The 22553-nt window shown below is 43.5% G+C and overlaps 1 long non-coding RNA gene and 11 other non-coding genes across 12 annotated transcripts; 11 read left to right on the plus strand and 1 right to left on the minus strand.

The window, feature by feature from the left end:
• Positions 1-494: 494 nt before the first annotated feature.
• Positions 495-565, plus strand: trnag-gcc (transfer RNA glycine (anticodon GCC)). The gene has a single exon. It is a non-coding gene; the product is annotated as a tRNA-Gly (tRNA).
• Positions 566-1260: 695 nt separating this feature from the next.
• trnag-gcc (transfer RNA glycine (anticodon GCC)) lies at positions 1261-1331 on the plus strand. The gene has a single exon. It is a non-coding gene; the product is annotated as a tRNA-Gly (tRNA).
• A 695-nt stretch (positions 1332-2026) lies between these two features.
• Positions 2027-2097, plus strand: trnag-gcc (transfer RNA glycine (anticodon GCC)). Its single transcript has one exon. It is a non-coding gene; the product is annotated as a tRNA-Gly (tRNA).
• Positions 2098-2793: 696 nt separating this feature from the next.
• Positions 2794-2864, plus strand: trnag-gcc (transfer RNA glycine (anticodon GCC)). Its single transcript has one exon. It is a non-coding gene; the product is annotated as a tRNA-Gly (tRNA).
• Positions 2865-3558: 694 nt separating this feature from the next.
• trnag-gcc (transfer RNA glycine (anticodon GCC)) lies at positions 3559-3628 on the plus strand. Its single transcript has one exon. It is a non-coding gene; the product is annotated as a tRNA-Gly (tRNA).
• Positions 3629-4323: 695 nt separating this feature from the next.
• trnag-gcc (transfer RNA glycine (anticodon GCC)) lies at positions 4324-4394 on the plus strand. The gene has a single exon. It is a non-coding gene; the product is annotated as a tRNA-Gly (tRNA).
• Positions 4395-5090: 696 nt separating this feature from the next.
• On the plus strand, positions 5091-5161 carry trnag-gcc (transfer RNA glycine (anticodon GCC)). Its single transcript has one exon. It is a non-coding gene; the product is annotated as a tRNA-Gly (tRNA).
• A 696-nt stretch (positions 5162-5857) lies between these two features.
• On the plus strand, positions 5858-5928 carry trnag-gcc (transfer RNA glycine (anticodon GCC)). Its single transcript has one exon. It is a non-coding gene; the product is annotated as a tRNA-Gly (tRNA).
• A 696-nt stretch (positions 5929-6624) lies between these two features.
• Positions 6625-6695, plus strand: trnag-gcc (transfer RNA glycine (anticodon GCC)). Its single transcript has one exon. It is a non-coding gene; the product is annotated as a tRNA-Gly (tRNA).
• Positions 6696-7390: 695 nt separating this feature from the next.
• On the plus strand, positions 7391-7461 carry trnag-gcc (transfer RNA glycine (anticodon GCC)). Its single transcript has one exon. It is a non-coding gene; the product is annotated as a tRNA-Gly (tRNA).
• A 696-nt stretch (positions 7462-8157) lies between these two features.
• Positions 8158-8228, plus strand: trnag-gcc (transfer RNA glycine (anticodon GCC)). Its single transcript has one exon. It is a non-coding gene; the product is annotated as a tRNA-Gly (tRNA).
• A 621-nt stretch (positions 8229-8849) lies between these two features.
• LOC139382695 (uncharacterized) lies at positions 8850-12358 on the minus strand. Its single transcript, XR_011628652.1, has 4 exons — positions 12034-12358; positions 10188-10312; positions 9404-9501; positions 8850-9310 (listed from the first exon to the last, which is right to left on the minus strand). It is a non-coding gene; the product is annotated as an uncharacterized lncRNA (long non-coding RNA).
• Between the last annotated feature and the right edge of the window lie 10195 nt (positions 12359-22553).

The raw sequence follows: 22553 nt of genomic DNA on the forward strand, positions 1-22553 counted from the left end.
CCCTGAGAAGAAAGGACTGCACTATTTGTAGTCATGCTAGACTTGTTCTGGCTACACACCCATTTGCTATAGGAGAAGGAGAGGGGTGGTTGTGTATTCTGAGAGGTTTTTACCAGGTTCAGACCAATTCAACCCTCTGTTCCTCTTTGAGCCTTGTGTTTCCTACAGTACCTCCTTACTGGGCCCCTTGGGGTGTTAAGGCATATGGGGGCAATTACAGTTGCATCACGGGTACAGGTAGTGGCATGGACTATGGGAGATTGCCTGTAAAAATAAAGCGATGCTCTACCTTCTTAACAACACTATTTACAAGGCAGTTTCTACAGTTTTGTTGCACCTTGACTACTGTTTGAAGGGTACTGTTTGACCGGGAAAATCGGGCACAAGGAGTTTGAGAAATTCCTTGTTCCCTGACAATGGTGTTCTTCTGTTTTTAGTCACTCCACCTACTCGCATTGTTTGAGGCCGGGAAGCCCATTGAAGACACTATCTAAGCATTGGTGGTTCAGTGGTAGAATTCTCGCCTGCCACGCGGGAGGCCCGGGTTCGATTCCCGGCCAATGCATGTTCCATTTTAGGGCGGCAGGTAGTGTTTTCAGAACTCGCCAGTGACTGTTACTTGTAAAATAGTCTTAGGGCTAGAGCGGAAGCCAAATTCCTTTTGGACCTTGTGTACATTTTTACTAACGACATGCCACTGACTTTGAGTAAAGCCATGTGTATGCAGATGACTCTACACTATACACGTCAGCTACTACAGCGACTGAAATGACTGCAACACTCAACAAAGAGCTGCAGTTAGTTTCTGAGTGGGTAGCAAGGAGTAAGTTAGCCCTAAATATTTATAAAACTAAAAGCATTGTATTTGGGACAAAACACTCACATAACCCTAAAGCTCAACTAAATCTTGTAATAAGTCACGTGGAAATTGAGCAAGTTGAGATGACTAAACTGCTTGGAGTAACCCTAGATTGTAAACTGTCATGGTCAAAACATATTGACGCAGTAGTAGCTAAGACAGGGAGAAGTCTGTCTATAATAAAGCGATGTTCTACCTTCTTAACAACACTATCAACAAGGCAGTTTCTACAGTTTTGTTGCACCTTGACTACTGTTTGAAGGGTACTGTTTGACCGGGAAAATCGGGCACAAGGAGTTTGAGAAATTCCTTGTTCCCTGACAATGGTGTTCTTCTGTTTTTAGTCACTCCACCTACTCGCATTGTTTGAGGCCGGGAAGCCCATTGAAGGCACTATCTAAGCATTGGTGGTTCAGTGGTAGAATTCTCGCCTGCCACGCGGGAGGCCCGGGTTCGATTCCCGGCCAATGCATGTTCCATTTTAGGGCGGCAGGTAGTGTTTTCAGAACTCGCCAGTGACTGTTACTTGTAAAATAGTCTTAGGGCTAGAGCGGAAGCCAAATTCCTTTTGGACCTTGTGTACATTTTTACTAACGACATGCCACTGACTTTGAGTAAAGCCATGTGTATGCAGATGACTCTACACTATACACGTCAGCTACTACAGCGACTGAAATGACTGCAACACTCAACAAAGAGCTGCAGTTAGTTTCTGAGTGGGTAGCAAGGAGTAAGTTAGCCCTAAATATTTATAAAACTAAAAGCATTGTATTTGGGACAAAACACTCACTAAACCCTAAAGCTCAACTAAATCTTGTAATAAGTCACGTGGAAATTGAGCAAGTTGAGATGACTAAACTGCTTGGAGTAACCCTAGATTGTAAACTGTCATGGTCAAAACACATTGATGCAGTAGTAGCTAAGACTGGGAGAAGTCTGTCTATAATAAAGCGATGCTCTACCTTCTTAACAACACTATCAACAAGGCAGTTTCTACAGTTTTGTTGCACCTTGACTACTGTTTGAAGGGTACTGTTTGACCGGGAAAATCGGGCACAAGGAGTTTGAGAAATTCCTTGTTCCCTGACAATGGTGTACTTCTGTTTTTAGTCACTCCACCTACTCGCATTGTTTGAGGCCGGGAAGCCCATTGAAGACACTATCTAAGCATTGGTGGTTCAGTGGTAGAATTCTCGCCTGCCACGCGGGAGGCCCGGGTTCGATTCCCGGCCAATGCATGTTCCATTTTAGGGCGGCAGGTAGTGTTTTCAGAACTCGCCAGTGACTGTTACTTGTAAAATAGTCTTAGGGCTAGAGCGGAAGCCAAATTCCTTTTGGACCTTGTGTACATTTTTACTAACGACATGCCACTGACTTTGAGTAAAGCCATGTGTATGCAGATGACTCTACACTATACACGTCAGCTACTACAGCGACTGAAATGACTGCAACACTCAACAAAGAGCTGCAGTTAGTTTCTGAGTGGGTAGCAAGGAGTAAGTTAGCCCTAAATATTTATAAAACTAAAAGCATTGTATTTGGGACAAAACACTCACTAAACCCTAAAGCTCAACTAAATCTTGTAATAAGTCACGTGGAAATTGAGCAAGTTGAGATGACTAAACTGCTTGGAGTAACCCTAGATTGTAAACTGTCATGGTCAAAACATATTGACGCAGTAGTAGCTAAGACTGGGAGAAGTCTGTCTATAATAAAGCGATGCTCTACCTTCTTAACAACACTATCAACAAGGCAGTTTCTACAGTTTTGTTGCACCTTGACTACTTTTTGACGGGTACTGTTTGACCGGGAAAATCGGGCACAACGGAGTTTGAGAAATTCCTTGTTCCCTGACAATGGTGTTCTTCTGCTTTTAGTCACTCCACCTACTCGCATTGTTTGAGGCCGGGAAGCCCATTGAACACACTATCTAAGCATTGGTGGTTCAGTGGTAGAATTCTCTCCTGCCACGCGGGAGGCCAGGGTTCGATTCCCGGCCAATGCATGTCCAATTTTAGGGCGGCAGGTAGTGTTTTCAGAACTCGACAGTGACTGTTACTTGTAAAATAGTCGTGGACTAGAGCGGAAGCCAAATTCCTTTTGGACCTTGTGTACATTTTTACTAACAACATGCCACTGACTTTGAGTAAAGCCATGTGTATGCAGATGACTCTACACTATACACGTCAGCTACTACAGCGACTGAAATGACTGCAACACTCAACAAAGAGCTGCAGTTAGTTTCTGAGTGGGTAGCAAGGAGTAAGTTAGCCCTAAATATTTATAAAACTAAAAGCATTGTATTTGGGACAAAACACTCACTAAACCCTAAAGCTCAACTAAATCTTGTAATAAGTCACGTGGAAATTGAGCAAGTTGAGATGACTAAACTGCTTGGAGTAACCCTAGATTGTAAACTGTCATGGTCAAAACATATTGACGCAGTAGTAGCTAAGACTGGGAGAAGTCTGTCTATAATAAAGCGATGCTCTACCTTCTTAACAACACTATCAACAAGGCAGTTTCTACAGTTTTGTTGCACCTTGACTACTGTTTGAAGGGTACTGTTTGACCGGGAAAATCGGGCACAAGGAGTTTGAGAAATTCCTTGTTCCCTGACAATGGTGTACTTCTGTTTTTAGTCACTCCACCTACTCGCATTGTTTGAGGCCGGGAAGCCCATTGAAGACACTATCTAAGCATTGGTGGTTCAGTGGTAGAATTCTCGCCTGCCACGCGGGAGGCCCGGGTTCGATTCCCGCCAATGCATGTTCCATTTTAGGGCGGCAGGTAGTGTTTTCAGAACTCGCCAGTGACTGTTACTTGTAAAATAGTCTTAGGGCTAGAGCGGAAGCCAAATTCCTTTTGGACCTTGTGTACATTTTTACTAACGACATGCCACTGACTTTGAGTAAAGCCATGTGTATGCAGATGACTCTACACTATACACGTCAGCTACTACAGCGACTGAAATGACTGCAACACTCAACAAAGAGCTGCAGTTAGTTTCTGAGTGGGTAGCAAGGAGTAAGTTAGCCCTAAATATTTATAAAACTAAAAGCATTGTATTTGGGACAAAACACTCACTAAACCCTAAAGCTCAACTAAATCTTGTAATAAGTCACGTGGAAATTGAGCAAGTTGAGATGACTAAACTGCTTGGAGTAACCCTAGATTGTAAACTGTCATGGTCAAAACATATTGACGCAGTAGTAGCTAAGACTGGGAGAAGTCTGTCTATAATAAAGCGATGCTCTACCTTCTTAACAACACTATCAACAAGGCAGTTTCTACAGTTTTGTTGCACCTTGACTACTGTTTGAAGGGTACTGTTTGACCGGGAAAATCGGGCACAAGGAGTTTGAGAAATTCCTTGTTCCCTGACAATGGTGTACTTCTGTTTTTAGTCACTCCACCTACTCGCATTGTTTGAGGCCGGGAAGCCCATTGAAGACACTATCTAAGCATTGGTTATTCAGTGGTAGAATTCTCGCCTGCCACGCGGGAGGCCCGGGTTCGATTCCCGGCCAATGCATGTTCCATTTTAGGGCGGCAGGTAGTGTTTTCAGAACTCGCCAGTGACTGTTACTTGTAAAATAGTCTTAGGGCTAGAGCGGAAGCCAAATTCCTTTTGGACCTTGTGTACATTTTTACTAACGACATGCCACTGACTTTGAGTAAAGCCATGTGTATGCAGATGACTCTACACTATACACGTCAGCTACTACAGCGACTGAAATGACTGCAACACTCAACAAAGAGCTGCAGTTAGTTTCTGAGTGGGTAGCAAGGAGTAAGTTAGCCCTAAATATTTATAAAACTAAAAGCATTGTATTTGGGACAAAACACTCACTAAACCCTAAAGCTCAACTAAATCTTGTAATAAGTCACGTGGAAATTGAGCAAGTTGAGATGACTAAACTGCTTGGAGTAACCCTAGATTGTAAACTGTCATGGTCAAAACATATTGACGCAGTAGTAGCTAAGACTGGGAGAAGTCTGTCTATAATAAAGCGATGCTCTACCTTCTTAACAACACTATCAACAAGGCAGTTTCTACAGTTTTGTTGCACCTTGACTACTGTTTGAAGGGTACTGTTTGACCGGGAAAATCGGGCACAACGGAGTTTTAGAAATTCCTTGTTCCCTGACAATGGTGTTCTTCTGCTTTTAGTCACTCCACCTACTCGCATTGTTTGAGGCCGGGAAGCCCATTGAAGACACTATCTAAGCATTGGTTATTCAGTGGTAGAATTCTCGCCTGCCACGCGGGAGGCCCGGGTTCGATTCCCGGCCAATGCATGTTCCATTTTAGGGCGGCAGGTAGTGTTTTCAGAACTCGCCAGTGACTGTTACTTGTAAAATAGTCTTAGGGCTAGAGCGGAAGCCAAATTCCTTTTGGACCTTGTGTACATTTTTACTAACGACATGCCACTGACTTTGAGTAAAGCCATGTGTATGCAGATGACTCTACACTATACACGTCAGCTACTACAGCGACTGAAATGACTGCAACACTCAACAAAGAGCTGCAGTTAGTTTCTGAGTGGGTAGCAAGGAGTAAGTTAGCCCTAAATATTTATAAAACTAAAAGCATTGTATTTGGGACAAAACACTCACTAAACCCTAAAGTTCAACTAAATCTTGTAATAAGTCACGTGGAAATTGAGCAAGTTGAGATGACTAAACTGCTTGGAGTAACCCTAGATTGTAAACTGTCATGGTCAAAACATATTGACGCAGTAGTAGCTAAGACTGGGAGAAGTCTGTCTATAATAAAGCGATGCTCTACCTTCTTAACAACACTATCAACAAGGCAGTTTCTACAGTTTTGTTGCACCTTGACTACTGTTTGAAGGGTACTGTTTGACCGGGAAAATCGGGCACAACGGAGTTTTAGAAATTCCTTGTTCCCTGACAATGGTGTTCTTCTGCTTTTAGTCACTCCACCTACTCGCATTGTTTGAGGCCGGGAAGCCCATTGAAGACACTATCTAAGCATTGGTTATTCAGTGGTAGAATTCTCGCCTGCCACGCGGGAGGCCCGGGTTCGATTCCCGGCCAATGCATGTTCCATTTTAGGGCGGCAGGTAGTGTTTTCAGAACTCGCCAGTGACTGTTACTTGTAAAATAGTCTTAGGGCTAGAGCGGAAGCCAAATTCCTTTTGGACCTTGTGTACATTTTTACTAACGACATGCCACTGACTTTGAGTAAAGCCATGTGTATGCAGATGACTCTACACTATACACGTCAGCTACTACAGCGACTGAAATGACTGCAACACTCAACAAAGAGCTGCAGTTAGTTTCTGAGTGGGTAGCAAGGAGTAAGTTAGCCCTAAATATTTATAAAACTAAAAGCATTGTATTTGGGACAAAACACTCACTAAACCCTAAAGTTCAACTAAATCTTGTAATAAGTCACGTGGAAATTGAGCAAGTTGAGATGACTAAACTGCTTGGAGTAACCCTAGATTGTAAACTGTCATGGTCAAAACATATTGACGCAGTAGTAGCTAAGACTGGGAGAAGTCTGTCTATAATAAAGCGATGCTCTACCTTCTTAACAACACTATCAACAAGGCAGTTTCTACAGTTTTGTTGCACCTTGACTACTGTTTGAAGGGTACTGTTTGACCGGGAAAATCGGGCACAACGGAGTTTTAGAAATTCCTTGTTCCCTGACAATGGTGTTCTTCTGCTTTTAGTCACTCCACCTACTCGCATTGTTTGAGGCCGGGAAGCCCATTGAAGACACTATCTAAGCATTGGTGGTTCAGTGGTAGAATTCTCGCCTGCCACGCGGGAGGCCCGGGTTCGATTCCCGGCCAATGCATGTTCCATTTTAGGGCGGCAGGTAGTGTTTTCAGAACTCGACAGTGACTGTTACTTGTAAAATAGTCTTAGGGCTAGAGCGGAAGCCAAATTCCTTTTGGACCTTGTGTACATTTTTACTAACGACATGCCACTGACTTTGAGTAAAGCCATGTGTATGCAGATGACTCTACACTATACACGTCAGCTACTACAGCGACTGAAATGACTGCAACACTCAACAAAGAGCTGCAGTTAGTTTCTGAGTGGGTAGCAAGGAGTAAGTTAGCCCTAAATATTTATAAAACTAAAAGCATTGTATTTGGGACAAAACACTCACTAAACCCTAAAGCTCAACTAAATCTTGTAATAAGTCACGTGGAAATTGAGCAAGTTGAGATGACTAAACTGCTTGGAGTAACCCTAGATTGTAAACTGTCATGGTCAAAACATATTGACGCAGTAGTAGCTAAGACTGGGAGAAGTCTGTCTATAATAAAGCGATGCTCTACCTTCTTAACAACACTATCAACAAGGCAGTTTCTACAGTTTTGTTGCACCTTGACTACTGTTTGAAGGGTACTGTTTGACCGGGAAAATCGGGCACAAGGAGTTTGAGAAATTCCTTGTTCCCTGACAATGGTGTACTTCTGTTTTTAGTCACTCCACCTACTCGCATTGTTTGAGGCCGGGAAGCCCATGGAAGACACTATCTAAGCATTGGTGGTTCAGTGGTAGAATTCTCGCCTGCCACGCGGGAGGCCCGGGTTCGATTCCCGGCCAATGCATGTTCCATTTTAGGGCGGCAGGTAGTGTTTTCAGAACTCGCCAGTGACTGTTACTTGTAAAATAGTCTTAGGGCTAGAGCGGAAGCCAAATTCCTTTTGGACCTTGTGTACATTTTTACTAACGACATGCCACTGACTTTGAGTAAAGCCATGTGTATGCAGATGACTCTACACTATACACGTCAGCTACTACAGCGACTGAAATGACTGCAACACTCAACAAAGAGCTGCAGTTAGTTTCTGAGTGGGTAGCAAGGAGTAAGTTAGCCCTAAATATTTATAAAACTAAAAGCATTGTATTTGGGACAAAACACTCACTAAACCCTAAAGCTCAACTAAATCTTGTAATAAGTCACGTGGAAATTGAGCAAGTTGAGATGACTAAACTGCTTGGAGTAACCCTAGATTGTAAACTGTCATGGTCAAAACATATTGACGCAGTAGTAGCTAAGACTGGGAGAAGTCTGTCTATAATAAAGCGATGCTCTACCTTCTTAACAACACTATCAACAAGGCAGTTTCTACAGTTTTGTTGCACCTTGACTACTTTTTGACGGGTACTGTTTGACCGGGAAAATCGGGCACAACGGAGTTTGAGAAATTCCTTGTTCCCTGACAATGGTGTTCTTCTGCTTTTAGTCACTCCACCTACTCGCATTGTTTGAGGCCGGGAAGCCCATTGAACACACTATCTAAGCATTGGTGGTTCAGTGGTAGAATTCTCGCCTGCCACGCGGGAGGCCCGGGTTCGATTCCCGGCCAATGCATGTCCAATTTTAGGGCGGCAGGTAGTGTTTTCAGAACTCGACAGTGACTGTTACTTGTAAAATAGTCGTGGACTAGAGCGGAAGCCAAATTCCTTTTGGACCTTGTGTACATTTTTACTAACAACATGCCACTGACTTTGAGTAAAGCCATGTGTATGCAGATGACTCTACACTATACACGTCATCTACTACAGCGACTGAAATGACTGCAACACTCAACAAAGAGCTGCAGTTAGTTTCTGAGTGGGTAGCAAGGAGTAAGTTAGCCCTAAATATTTATGTAGAAGAGTCTTCGAGCTCTTTTAGCAGCGGCGAGGGGGTAAGACGGAATCAATCGATCCCTCCTTGGGGCACTACTTGATTGAGTAACTAAAACACTAAACAATCATAATATAGTGACTTTTGGTCAATTATAACATGTATTAATTATAGAATTGTGTCAGTTTTTAATGATAAACCTTTAAACTGCACTCTTCCTCCCATCCTTCCCTATCTCTCCTCACTACTCTATTTTTAAGCTCCAGATGACAAAACCTGCACACAGTCCAAGGGTTGCAGGTCTGCCGACTTCCTTCTGGTCACACATTGTATTAGGAGAAATATCCAATAAACCAAAAGACATTGCTTTAACTGTAAATGTACTTTATTGAAGATATTTTCCTCAAATAAAATGTAGCATACATCAAATAAACAAGTTATTACAATTGATTTACATTGGGTCTAGCTAGTGTGTGTGTGTGAGAGGGAGGCATATTTTTCAACTCAGAAAAAAGTACACAGAATTTCCTAAAACTGTACACACAAGTCTTTTACAATATTATCAATCACACGTTGATTTGATAGATATTTAGAGCAAATATTGATAATGGATATATAGGAGTAGATATCTCCAATCCTAAAATAACATGGAGCAAATATTAAAGAAACAAGTAATTACAACTTATTTACATTGTGGATAATGTGTGTGCATGTTTTTTTATTTTTCCTTGTCAGCCACCCATCTCTGCTTTGTCAGTCTTGATAGGCCCAGTGTATGCACTTCTGGGTGAAGCTGTCAGGCAGTGGTGGAGAGGATGGCAGATCTGAAAGACAGAGGCACAAAGTGACAGTAAGTATACAGCTCAACAACATGTCTGTTGGTGTGGGTGAGCATATGTAATATAATTCTGAATTACCTGTATCCATCTGGTAATCCTTAAAAGTGCAGCTGGTAAACTAAATACCACACCAGTGGACTGCTGTGTCTGCAGCTGAACTGCTGAGCATGGCAGATCTAAAATAGAGAGGCACAATTTTCTTAACGACAATAATCATACAACTAAATAGACTGAATGAGTGGAAGACCTAGATTCAATCAGATCAAGCGTTAACCGGCGATAACCAACACCTGCATAACAGATGTTTTGGCGGTGTCTGAGGTGTAACTGCGTTGGATCTGTCAAATCGGTAGTTCTTGATCATTGTCACAAAACTACACCAGTCCTACTCGCATTAAGTTCAAAACTAGAAAGTATAGGTTATATAGAAACAATGACGCTCAAATTCAAAATCATTAAACTAAATAATGAGGATTTCAATCAGCCTAATCGAGGTGTAGATTACATCTCAAATTCCAGTGTTCTAACTTGTAAACAGGGCTGCATGAGATTTCTGTTAATGCGACTCTGTTAGGTATAATGCCAGGAGCCGCTTGTGAATTTGACAGCTCTAACACAGTTCCACCTCAGACACCGCCAAAACGACCTCTATGTGGATGTCGGCTAAAGCGGACGTGATTGAATAGAGCCCCAAGTAAGGGAGAGTGTGCATGTGTGTATACATGCCGGTGTAGCAGATGCAGGGGCAAACGACTGCAGCTGTGAAGACGGTGGTTGTCAGATTTAAAAGAAGAACAATTTTCTTAAATTAAAATAATTATACAAAACAGATTGAGTGTGTATATGTGTGTTTGATAAATACCTGGAATACATCACACTGCTTCAGGTCTACAAGCATCTGGAAGTTCCAGCGTGCCACTCCAGGCCTGGAACAGCATGGTGGAAAGACGGTTGGTTACCAGTCACCCACCGAGCAGGTTGGAAGATCTGAAAAATAGGCACAATATAATTTTAATGACAAAGCCTATACGACACACTAACCTACACAGAACAAACTATGGGAGGCGCATAGTAGTACATAGAGCCATGACTAGATGGAACTCTGTTCCACATCAAGTAACTCATGCAAACAGTAAAATTAGATTTAAAAAACGGTTAACAATACACCTTATGGAACAGCAGGGACTATGAAGACACACATGCATACACACTGTACACAAATATTTTGTGTTGTAGATATGTGGTAGTAGAGTAGTGGCCTGAGGGCACACATTTGATGTGTTGTGAATGTATTGTAATGTTTTTAAAAATTGTATAACTGCCTTAATTTTGCTGGACCCGAAGAAGAGTAACTGCTGTCTTGGCAGCAGCTAATGGGGATCCATAATAAATACAACAAATTAATTAAGTATGTGTGTATCTGGCAACCCACGTAGCAGACTTAATTTTCCCAACTGCTCATTGTACTTGCCCTTGCAATCTGGTGTGTGTGTTGTGTTATTATGACTTAGAAGTGTCAACCTGACCACATCCTTGTAGAAGGAAATCAGTGATTAGCTAGGGAAAAATTACTATCAACAGTGTTCAGTAAAAAGGATATAAAATATTCAAATCTGGATTGACAACTAGGCTAAATCATGTGAAGTTATAAACCTCTAGGGATTAGGCTACACTCAAGTTAAATAAAGGATGCAAGACATGAGCTCTAGGACCATGCCTCAGGACTACCTGGCATGATGACTCCTGACTGTCCCTGTCTCTAGTCCACCTAGTTGTGCTGCTTATCCAGTCTCTGCTGTTTCTGTCTGCAGCTATGGAACCCTGACCTGCTCAAGGCTCACCGGAGGTGCTAACTCGTCCCAGACCCGCTGTTTGATCCTGTCTCTCTACCGGACCTACTGTCTCAACCTCTAAATGCTCAGCTATGAAGAGCTAACTGGTATTTACTCTTGAGGTGCTGAACTATTGCACCCTCTATAATTTGACACTGCTGGTCATCTATGAATGTTTAAACGTCTTGAAGAATAATCTGGCTAAATGGTTGTACTCTTTTATAATCTCCACCAGCACAGCCAGAAGAGGACTGGCCACCCCTCAGAGCCTGGTTCCTCTAGGTTTCTTCCTAGGGAGTTTTTCCTAGCCACTGTGCTTCTTTGTCTGCATTGCTTGCTGTTTGGGGTTTTAGGCTGTATAAGCACTTTGTGACAGCTGCTGATGTAAAAAGGGCTTTATAAAATACATTTGAGTCAGTTAAGTCAGTTAAGAACAAATTCTTATTTACAATGACGGCCTAGGAACAGGGGCAGAACGACAGATTTGTACCTTGTCAGCTCGGGGGTTTGAACTTCCGGTTACTAGTCCAACGCTCTAACCACTAGGCTACCCTGCCGCCCCTTTTGTCAAGGGACCCAACGAATAACAACGACGCTAGCCTACTACTGCACCCCACAATCAACCAACTTGCCAAATAGTAGTGACAAGGCTATATTGTTGTCATTCAGTAACGTTAAAACTGTTACGTTACTTTAGCTTAACTTACTGTACATCACATTATTACCCACCTAGCTAGCTAGTGATAGCAGAGCTAGCTCCAAAGAAAGAACGAATGACAACAGGCTTTTAAACCAAATATATATATCTAGCTTGTAAGATTGCATGTAAAACAACTTTACAGATGATTACAAAGTTTGAAAGCAAAGTTGACTTACCAGTATGCTGCTCTCTCAGGGACTAGAGTGAGGCATCCAGATATGAGGTCAGCTGGCGTCGTTAGCATTAGCTAGCAGCGCCAGTATGTCAGAAATTAAAGTATATATCCAGCAACTATGTCAAGGTCAAAAACGAAAGAAACTATGCCATGCTGACTTCGTAAGATAAATCAAATCGGACTGAAATAATTAACAGGCTGGACGTACATTTCTGTGACTAACTAGCTAACTTTAGCTTGCCAGCTCAGTGACCAGTGAATCACCTATTCCTGTTTACAGAGTGTGCGTCCCTCTCCCCTCCATGCAGCACGCATGGAGAAGCGCCAATGAGTCAACATGTGCCCAGAATTATATTACATTCGGGTTGGTTTACAAACCACATTGACAATGCATTGGAAACTGTTCAGGGCGGTTTAGCAAAATAATCCCCACGCGAGGCCCGGGTTTGATTCACGGCCAATGCACGCACACCTTTTGCTCTGGTACTGGATTTGTGTACATGGATTACACATTTGGCATTGCTGTGTCTTGTACCATGAACAGATTCAATAAAGGTTTCTACTGTATTCCCCCCCAAAATTTTTTTTTATATTTTAGTTTATTGTCCTCTGATGGTTTTCCAGTGCACAATATTTCCAGTAATCACATTGCTCTGTTTCATTCAATGTGATCACTGGCAATAATCAATTCATCATTTACACCTAGAGGTGCACCCAGCTATTTTGCTTGAAAGAGTTTTCTGATAGCTCTGATTTTAAACAACCTCTGTTTGATTTCAGATTTGCTCTGCATCACAGGAGTCTGGGTTTTAGCAACATCTGCTTCTCACTCCCACAAGGTAAGTGCTAAGTGATTTTGAATGGTGCATTTAGTCATTAGATCAGTTTCATTAAGAAACAAAAAAATTAAGATATAAATTAAAGTGCTGTTTGATTGTCCACATCTACATTTTAAAAAGTCTAATAAATCCATTTAGTATAGCCTACACCTTCACAATAAATCCATTATTTATTTTAGATAGGTCTAAAGAAACATGATATGAAGAAAATGTAGTCTATTTCAGAAAAACAGAATAGCATACTCTGAGTTGTCCTAATGGTAATGGTATGATGGCAACTTTGCGTTTTTTTCTTCTTCTGTTATTTCTTACATTATTAGCCCAGAAAATGTTTTGAGTTATTACATACACTACCGTTCGAAAGTTTGGGGTCACTTAGAAATGTCCTTGTTTTTGAAAGAAAAGCACATTTTCCCATTAAAATAACATACAATTGATCAGAAATACAGTGTAGACATTGTTAATGCTGTAAATGAGTATTGTAGCTGAAAACGGCTGATTTTTAGTGGAATATCTACATAGGCGTACAGAGGACCATTATCAGCAACCATCACTCCTTTGTTCCAATGGCACGTTGTGTTAGCTAACCCAAGTGGCCTTCTTTAGACTAGTTGTGTATCTGCAGTATCACTATTTGCGGGTTCGATTACAGGCTCAAAATGGCTAGAAACAAAGAACTTTCTTCTGAAACTCATCAGTCTGTTCTTGTTCTGAGAAATAAAGGCTATTCCAAATTGCCAAGAAACTGAAGATCTTGTACAACGCTGTGTACTACTCCCTTCACAGAACAGTGTAAACTGGCTCTAACTAGAATAGAATGAGGAGTGGGAGGCCCCGGTGCACAACTGAGCAAGAGGACAAGTACATTCGAGTGTCTAGTTTGAGAAACAGTAGTACCTGCAAAACACCAGTCTCAATGTCAACAGTGAGGAGGCGACTCCGGGATACTGGCCTTCTAAGCAGAGTTGCAAAGAAAGAGCCATATCTCAGACTGACCAATAAAAATAAAATATTAAATAACACAGACACTGGACAGAGGAACTCTGCCTAGAAGGCCAGCATCCCGGAGTTGCCTCTTCACTGCTGACGTTGAGACTGGTGTTTTGCGACCAGATGAGGACTTGTGAGGCGTCTGTTTCTCAAACTAGACACTCTAATGAACTTGTCTTCTTGCTTAGTTGTGCCCTGGGGCCTCCCACTCAAAATCAAGTCAAATGTATTTATTTATATAGCCCTTCTTACATCAGCTGATATATTAAAGTGCTGTACAGAAACCCAGCCTAAAACCCAGCCTAAAACCCCAAACAGCAAGCAATGCAGGTGTAGAAGCACGGTGGCTAGGAAAAACTCCCTAGAAAGGCCAAAACCTAGGAAGAAACCTAGAGAGAAACCAGGCTATGAGGAGTGGCCAGTCTTCTTATAGCTGTACCGGGTGGAGATTATAACTGAACATGGCCAAGATATTCACTCCTCTTTCTATTCTGGCAGAACAGCGCCAGTTTGCCAGTGAAGGGAGTAGTATACAGTGTTGTACTAGATCTTCAGTTTCTTGGCAATTTATCGCATGGAATTGCCTTCATTTCTCAGAACAAAAAGAAACTGACGAGTTTCAGAAGAAAGTTCTTTGTTTCTGGCCATTTTAAGATGGGCAAAATAACACAGACATTGCCTAGAAGGCCAGCATCCCAGAGTTGCCTCTTTGCTGTTGATATTGTTGTTTTGCGGGTACTATTTAAAAGTTGAGGACTTATGACGTGTCTGTTTCTCAAACTACTTGTCCTCCATACAGCCATCTGGGGAAAAATGCACCAAATTATTTTTCAATTTTCAATATAGAAATGCTACCAATGTCACGCCCTGACCATAGAGAGCTGTTTATTCTCTGTTGGTTGGGGCATGATAGTGACTAGGGTGGGTCATCTAGGTGATTAATGGTTGCTATGGTTCCCAATCAGAGACAGCTGTTTATTGTTGTCTCTGATTGGGGATCATATTTAGGCAGCCATTTCCTCATTGTGCTATCTTGTCTATGGATAGTTGCCTGTGTGCACACCAGTAGCTTTTATTTTATTACCTTTATTTAACTAGGCAAGTCAGTTAATAACAAATTCTTATTTTCAATGACAGCCTAGGAACAGTGGGTTAACTGCCTTGTTCAGGGGCAGAACGACAGATTTGTACCTTGTCAGCTCAGGGATTTGAACTTCAACCTTTCGGTTACTAACCCAACGCTCTAACCACTAGGCTACCCTGCCGCCCCTTCATGGTTTGTTTGTGCTTGTTTGTTTTGTTTGGTTTTGGTTTGGTTTACGCACGCTGCGCCTTGGTCCAATCATTATGACGAGCGTGACAGAAGATCCCAGCAACAAAGGACCAAGCAGCGTGGTCAGGAAGAGCAGGGATCCTGGGCCCAGGAGAAAAGTGAGTGGAGGACATCATGGACATGGGAGGAAGCTATGGCAGGGGACAAGACCCTGCCATGGAAGCAGACAGAGGCAACGAAGGAGGATCAACGGCGACTCCGAAGTTCATGACCACGACAGAAGCCCGAGAGACAGCCCCCCCCAAAATTTGGAGGGGGGCACACGGGTTGGTCGGCGAAGCCGAGGGGCGAGTCTGATAGCGAAGAGGAATATTGGGATAGACTGAGCGAAGAGTATTGTGAGATAGTTGAGGGGAGTGATGAGGTAGAGTGGATGGTTTGGTGTCTGGAGAAAGACAGTCTCCGTGAGGAGCGTGGGACTAGTCAGTCACCACGTTTTGCGGAGATACGCAATGTGTCTCCAGTGCGCATCCACAGCCTGGTGCATTCTGTGCCAGCTCCTCGCACTTGCCGTGCGAAAGAGAGCATCCAGCCAGGACGGGTTGTGCCGGCTCAGCGCTCCTGGTCTCCAGTACGTCTCCTCGGTCCAGGATATCCTGCGCCGGCTCTACGCACTGTATCGCCAGTGCACCTTCACAGCCCAGTGCGTCCTGTGCCAGCACCCCGCACTTGCTGGGCTAAAGTGAGCATCCAGTCAGGATGAGTTGTGCCTGCTCTACGCTCCAGACCTCCAGTGCGCTTCCACGGCCCAGTATATCCTGCGTCGGCCATACATACTGTGTCTCCAGTGTGCCTTCACAGTCCAGTACGTCCTGTGCCTCCTCTCCGCACTCGTCCTTAGGTACGTGTCACCAGCCCGGTGCAACCTGTACCGGTCCCATGCATCAGGCCTCCAGTGCGCCTCCACAGTCCAGAGCTTCTGGCGACAGTTCCCAGTCCAGAGCTTCCGGCGACAGTTCCCAGTCCAGAGCTTCCGGCGACGCTTCCGGTGATTCCTGGTCCAGAGCTTTCGGTGACATTTCACAGTCCGGAACCTCCTGAGACGTTTCACGGTCCAGAACCTCCTGAGACGGTCCATGGTCCGGAACCTCCTGAGACGGTCTTACTGTCCGGAACCTCCAGTGACAGTTTGCAGTCCCGAGCCTTCAGCAGGGTTTCTCAGTCCAGAGCCTCCTGCGACAATCTACAGTCCGGTTCCTCCGGCCACGATCCACTGTCTGGAGCCTCCGCCGATGATCCATGGTCCGGAGCTTCCGGCGATGATCCCCGCACCAGAGCCGCCATGGAGGAAGACGTCGTATCTGCGAGCAGAGTGGGTACTACGCCCCGCACCGGAGCCGCCCCCAACAGTAGATGCCCACCCGGACCCTCCCCTATTGAGTCAGGTTTTGCGGTTGGAGTCCGCACCTTTGGGGGGGTACTGTCATGCCCTGACCATAGAGAGCTGTTTATTCTCTGTTGGTTGGGGCATGATAGTGACTAGGGTGGGTCATCTAGGTGATTAATGGTTTATGTTGGCCTGGTATGGTTCCCAGTCAGAGTGGGCTGTTTATCGTTGACTCTGATTGGGGATCATATTTAGGTAGCCATTTCCTCATTGTGCTTTGTGGGATCTTATCTATCTGCCTGTGTGCACACAAGTAGCTTCATGTTTTGTTTGTGCTTGTTTGTTTTGTTTGGTGAATTTCGATGAATTAAAATATGTGGAACTCTACGCACGCGCGCCTTGGTCCAATCATTATGACGAGCGTGACAACCCCCCAAAAATTATTGATGGAGTCACGCATGATTCATCAAATTATATTTTGAAAAAGGAAGTAAAGTACTTTAAGAATATGTTTTCGTTTCAGTCTCCTCCATCTCCACTAACTGAAATTAATTGTATGTTTTTTTCCCCTAATAATAATGTAAAATTAACATCTGTACAGAAAGACTCATGTGAAGGCCAAATTACAGAGGAACTTCTTGATGCAATTGGGGCCTTTAAGGATGGGAAAACTCCAGGGCTGGATGGCATACCAGTGGAAGCATACAAAACTTTTTTTGAGATGCTCAGAGGACCATTATTAGCATGTTTTAACCACTCCTATATAAACGGTAGATTATCAGACATGCAACAAGAAGGTCTGATATCATTATTACCGAAACAGGACCCAAATGGTATATATAAAGATCCAGTCCATTTAAAAAACTGGAGACCTCTTACACTTCAGTGTTGTGATGCAAAAATCCTAAAAAAATGCTTGGCGCATAGAATTTAAAAAGTATTGTCATATATTATTAATCCTAATCAGACAGGTTTTTTACATGGACAATACATTGGAGATAATTTAAGACAAGTACTGGAAACAATGGAATAAAAATGAAATACCAGGGACACCAGGCCTGGTTTTCATAGCTGATTTTGAAAAGGCTTTTGAATAAGTACAAGCTTCTCAAGAGAACACTGATAAAAATAGTTTTGGAACCTATGATTTTGTTAGGTTCCCCATTAGCCGGCGCTAATGGCAACATCTAGTCTTCCTGGGGTACGACACATAATTTGTAAATATTTTACACATTTTTTATTTCACCTTTATTTAACCAGGTATGCCACTTGAGAACAAGTTCTCATTTACAACTGCGACCTGGCCAAGATAAAGCAAAGCAGTGTGACAAAAAAACAACACAGAGTTACACATAGGATAAACAAAAGTACAGTCAATAACACAATAGAAAAATCTATATACAGTGTGTGCAAATGGAGTAAGGAGGTAAGGCAATAAATAGGCCGTAGTAGCGAAGTAATTACAATTTAGCAAATTAACACTGAAGTGATAGATGTGCAGATGATGATCTGCAAGTACAAATACTGGTGTGCAAAAAGAGCAAGAAAGTAAATAAAAACAATATGGGGATGAGGTAGGTAGTTGGGTGGGCTATTTACAGATGGGCTATGTACAGCTGCAGCGATCGGTAAGCTGCTCAGATAGCTGATGCTTAAAGTTAGTGAGGGAGATATAAGTCTCCAACTTCAGCGATTTTTGTAATTTGTTCCAGTCATTGGCAGCAAAGAACTGGAAGGAAACGCAGCCAAAGTGGGTGTTGGCTTTTGGGATGACCAGTGAGATATGCCTGCTGGAGCGCGTGCTACGGGTGGGTTTTGTTATGGTGACCAGCTGAGATAAGGTGGAGCTTTACCTAGAAAATACTTGTAGATGACCTGGAGCCAGTGGGTCTGGCAACTAATATGTTGTGAGCGCCAGCCGACGAGAGCATACAGGTCGCAGTGGTGGGTGGTATAAGGGACTTTGGTGACAAAACGGATGGCTCTGTGATAGACTGCATCCAGTTTGCTGAGTAGAGTGTTGGAGGCTATTTTGTAAATGACATCGCCAAAGTCAAGGATCGGTAGGATAGTCACTTTACGTGGGTATGTTTGGCAGCGTGAGTGAAGGATGCTTTGTTGCGAAATGGGAAGCCGATTCTAGATTTAATTTGAATTGGAGATGCTTAATGTGAGTCTGGACGGAGAGTTTACAGTCTAACCATACACCTAGGTATTTGTAGTTGTCCACATATTCTAAGTCAGAACCGTCCAGAGTAGTGATGCTAGTCGGGGGGGCGGGTGCAGGCAGCAATCGGTTGAAGAGCATGCATTTAGTTTTACTAGCATTTAAGAGCAGTTGGAGGCCACGGAAGGAGTGTTGTATGGCATTGAAGCTTGTTTGGAGGTTTGTTAACACAGTGTCCAAAGAAGGGCCTGATGTATTCAGAATGGTGTCGTCTGCATAGAGGTGGATCAAGGAATCACCCGCAGCAAGAGAGACATGATTGATATATACAGAGAAAAGTGTCGGCCCGAGAATTGAACCCTGTGGCACCCCCATAGAGACTGCCATAGGTCCGGACAACAGGCCCTCTGATTTGACACACTGAACTCTATCTGAGATGTAGTTAGTGAACCATGCGAGGCAGTCATTTGAGAAACCAAGGCTGTTGAGTCTGCCGATAAGAATACGGTGATTGACAGAGTCGAAAGCCTTGGCCAGGTCGATGAGGACGGCTGCACAGTAATGTCTTTTATCGATGGTGGTTATGATACCGTTTAGTACCTTGAGCGTGGCTGAGGTGCACCCGTGACCAGCTCGGAAACCGAATTGCACAGTGGAGAAGGTACGGTAGGATTCTAAATGGTCAGTGATCTGTTTGTTAACTTGGCTTTCAAAGACATTAGAAAGGCAGGGCAGGATGGATATAGGTCTGTAACAGTTTGGGTCTAGAGTGTCTCCCCCGTTTGAAGAGGGGGATGACCGTGGCCGCTTTCCAGTCTTTAGGAATCTCGGACGATACGAAGGAGAGGTTGAACAGACTAGTAATAGGGGTTGCAACAATGGCGGCGGTTAATTTTATAAAGAGAGGGTCCAGATTTTCTGAAAAATACATTACAGACAAAAATACTTTACAATTAACATACATTTAAAAACAACATAGACATTACAGACATATCTAAACATTTAATAAACTTTCAACTAAAGACACACAAATGTTCCACCCCTTGGGATTGTTGGTAGTTTGTTACCCATTACTTTGGGATTGTTTGTAGTTTGTTACGCCTTACCTTTCTCGCCACTGGGATTGTTTGTAGTTTGTTATCCATTACCTCTCTCTCTTCTGGGATTGTTTGTAGTTTGTTTCACGTTACTGCTCTCTCCTTGCTCTCCGTCCCTCCAGGCAGCTCTGTCTGCTCCTGCACGCGGAGAACATCTTCCACTCCATGGCAGACATCCTGCTGAAGGAGGAGGACCTGAAGTTTGCCTCCACCATGGTGCAGAGGCTCAACACCATCCTGCTCATCTCCGCATAGCTCTTTCAGCTGCGCAACCAGCTCAAACACCTGCGCACTCAGGTAATATCAAATTGTATTTGTCACATGCGCCGAATACAATAGGTGTAGACCTTACAGTGAAATGGTTACTTACAAACTAGGGTGGCTGGGGTCTTTGGCAATTTTTAGGACCTTCCTCTGACACCACCTGGTATAGAGGTCCTGGATGGCAGGAAGCTTGTCCCCAGTGGTGTACTGGGCCGTACGCACTAACCTCTGTAGTACCTTGCAGTCGGAGGCCGAGCAGTTGCCATACCAGACGGTGATGCAACCAATTTTTAGGACCTTCCCCTGACACCACCTGGTATAGAGGTCCTGGATGGCAGGAAGCTTGTCCCCAGTGGTGTACTGGGCCGTACACACTAACCTCTGTAGTACCTTGCAGTCGGAGACCGAGCAGTTGCCATACCAGGCGGTGATGCTCTTAATGGTGCAACTGTAGAACATTTGGAGGATCTGAGGACCCATGCCAAGTATTTTCAATCTCCTGATGGGGAATAGGCGTTGTCGTTCCCTCTTCACGACTGTCTTGGTGTGTTTGGACTATGACAGTTCGTTGGTGATGTGGACACCAAGGATCTTGGAGCTCTCAACCTGCTCCACTCCAGATACAATCATATTTCACAGTAAACAAATAGACAACAGAATTTCAGCATGCTTATAGGGAGGAACACTCAACAAGCACAGCATTTACACAAATAACTGACGATTGGCGGAGAGAAATTGATGATAAAATTATTGTGGGGGCTGTCTTGTTAGACTTCAGTGCAGCTTCTGACATTATCGATCATAGTCTGCTGCTGGAAAAACGTATGTGTTATGGCTTTACACCCCCTGCTATAATGTGGATAAAGAGTTACTTGTCTAGCAGATCACAGAGTGTGTTCTTTAATGGAAGCATCTCAAATATAATCCCGTTAGAATCAGGAATTCCCCAGGGTAGATGTTTAGGCCCCTTGCTTTTTTCCCATTTTTACTAATGACACGCCACTGACTTTGAGTAAAGCCAGAGTGTCTATGTATTTCATTTCACTCAACACTATACACGTAAGCTACTACAGCGACTGAAATGACTGCAAACCTCAACAAAGAGCTGCAGTTAGTTTCAGAGTGGGTGGCAAGGAATAAGTTAGCCCTAAATATTTCTAAAACTAAAAGCATTGTATTTGGAACAAAACACTCACGCAACCCTAAACCTCAACTAAATCTTATAAGTTGAGCTGACTAAACTGCTTGGAGTAACCCATATTGTAAACTGTCATGGTCAAAACATATTGATGCAGTAGTAGCTAAGATGGGGAGAAGGCTGTCTATAATAAAGCGATGCTCTGCCTTCTTAACTACACTATCAACAAGGCAGGTCCTACAGGTCCTCGTTTTGTCGCACCTCGACTACTGTTCAGTCGTGTGGTCAGGTGCCACGAAAAATCACCTGGCTCAAAAATCACTTGGAAAATTGCAAATGGCTCAGAACAGGGCAGCACGGCTGGCCCTTGGATGTACACAGAGAGCTAATATTAATAATATGCATGTCAATCTCTCCTGGCTGAAAGTGTAGGAGAGATTGACTTCATCACTACTTTTATTTATGAGAGTTTGTTGAATGCAAACTCTGTCTAAACTACTGCCACACAGCTCGGACACCCATGCATACCCCACAAGACATGCTGCAAGAGGTCTCTTCACAGTTCCCAAGTCCAGAACAGACTATGGGAGGCACACAGTACTACTTTGAGCCATGACTACATGGAACTCTATATCTAACTGACGCAAGCAGTAAAATTAGATTGAATAAAAACAGATTAAAAAACACCTTCTGGAACAGCGGGGACTGTGAAGCAACACAAACATTGGCACAGACACAGGCATACACACACACACACACACACACACACACACACACACACACACACACACACACACACACACACACACACACACACACACACACACACACACACACACACATACACACTATACATACACATGGATTTAGTACTGTAGATATGTGGTAGTGGTGGAGTAGGAGTCTGAGTGCACACAGTGTGTTGTGAAATCTGTGAATGTATTGTAATGTTTTTAAACTTCCTTAATTTTGCTGGACCCCAGGAAGAGTAGCTTCTGCTTTGGCAGCAGCTAATGGGGATCCATAAATACAAATACGAAATACAGTCCCATCGATGAGATCATGCTCGGCCCTCCTTTTCCTGTAGTCCACGATAATCTCCTTTGTCTTGATCACGTTGAGGGAGAGGTTGTTGTCCTAGCACCACATGGCCAGGTCTCTGACCTCCTCCCTATAGGCCGTCTCATCGTTGTCGGTGATCAGGCCTACCACTGTTGTGTCATCGGCAAACTTAATGATGGTGTTGAAGTCGTGCTTGGCCATGCAGTCATGAGTGAACAGGGAGTAGAGGACAGGACTGAGCACGCACCCATGAGGGGCCCCAGTGTTGAGGATCAGCGTGGCAGATGTGTTGTTACCTCCCCTT

Source organism: Oncorhynchus clarkii, chromosome 2, assembly GCF_045791955.1.
Source record: "Oncorhynchus clarkii lewisi isolate Uvic-CL-2024 chromosome 2, UVic_Ocla_1.0, whole genome shotgun sequence".
Classification (NCBI taxonomy): Eukaryota; Metazoa; Chordata; class Actinopteri; order Salmoniformes; family Salmonidae; genus Oncorhynchus; species Oncorhynchus clarkii.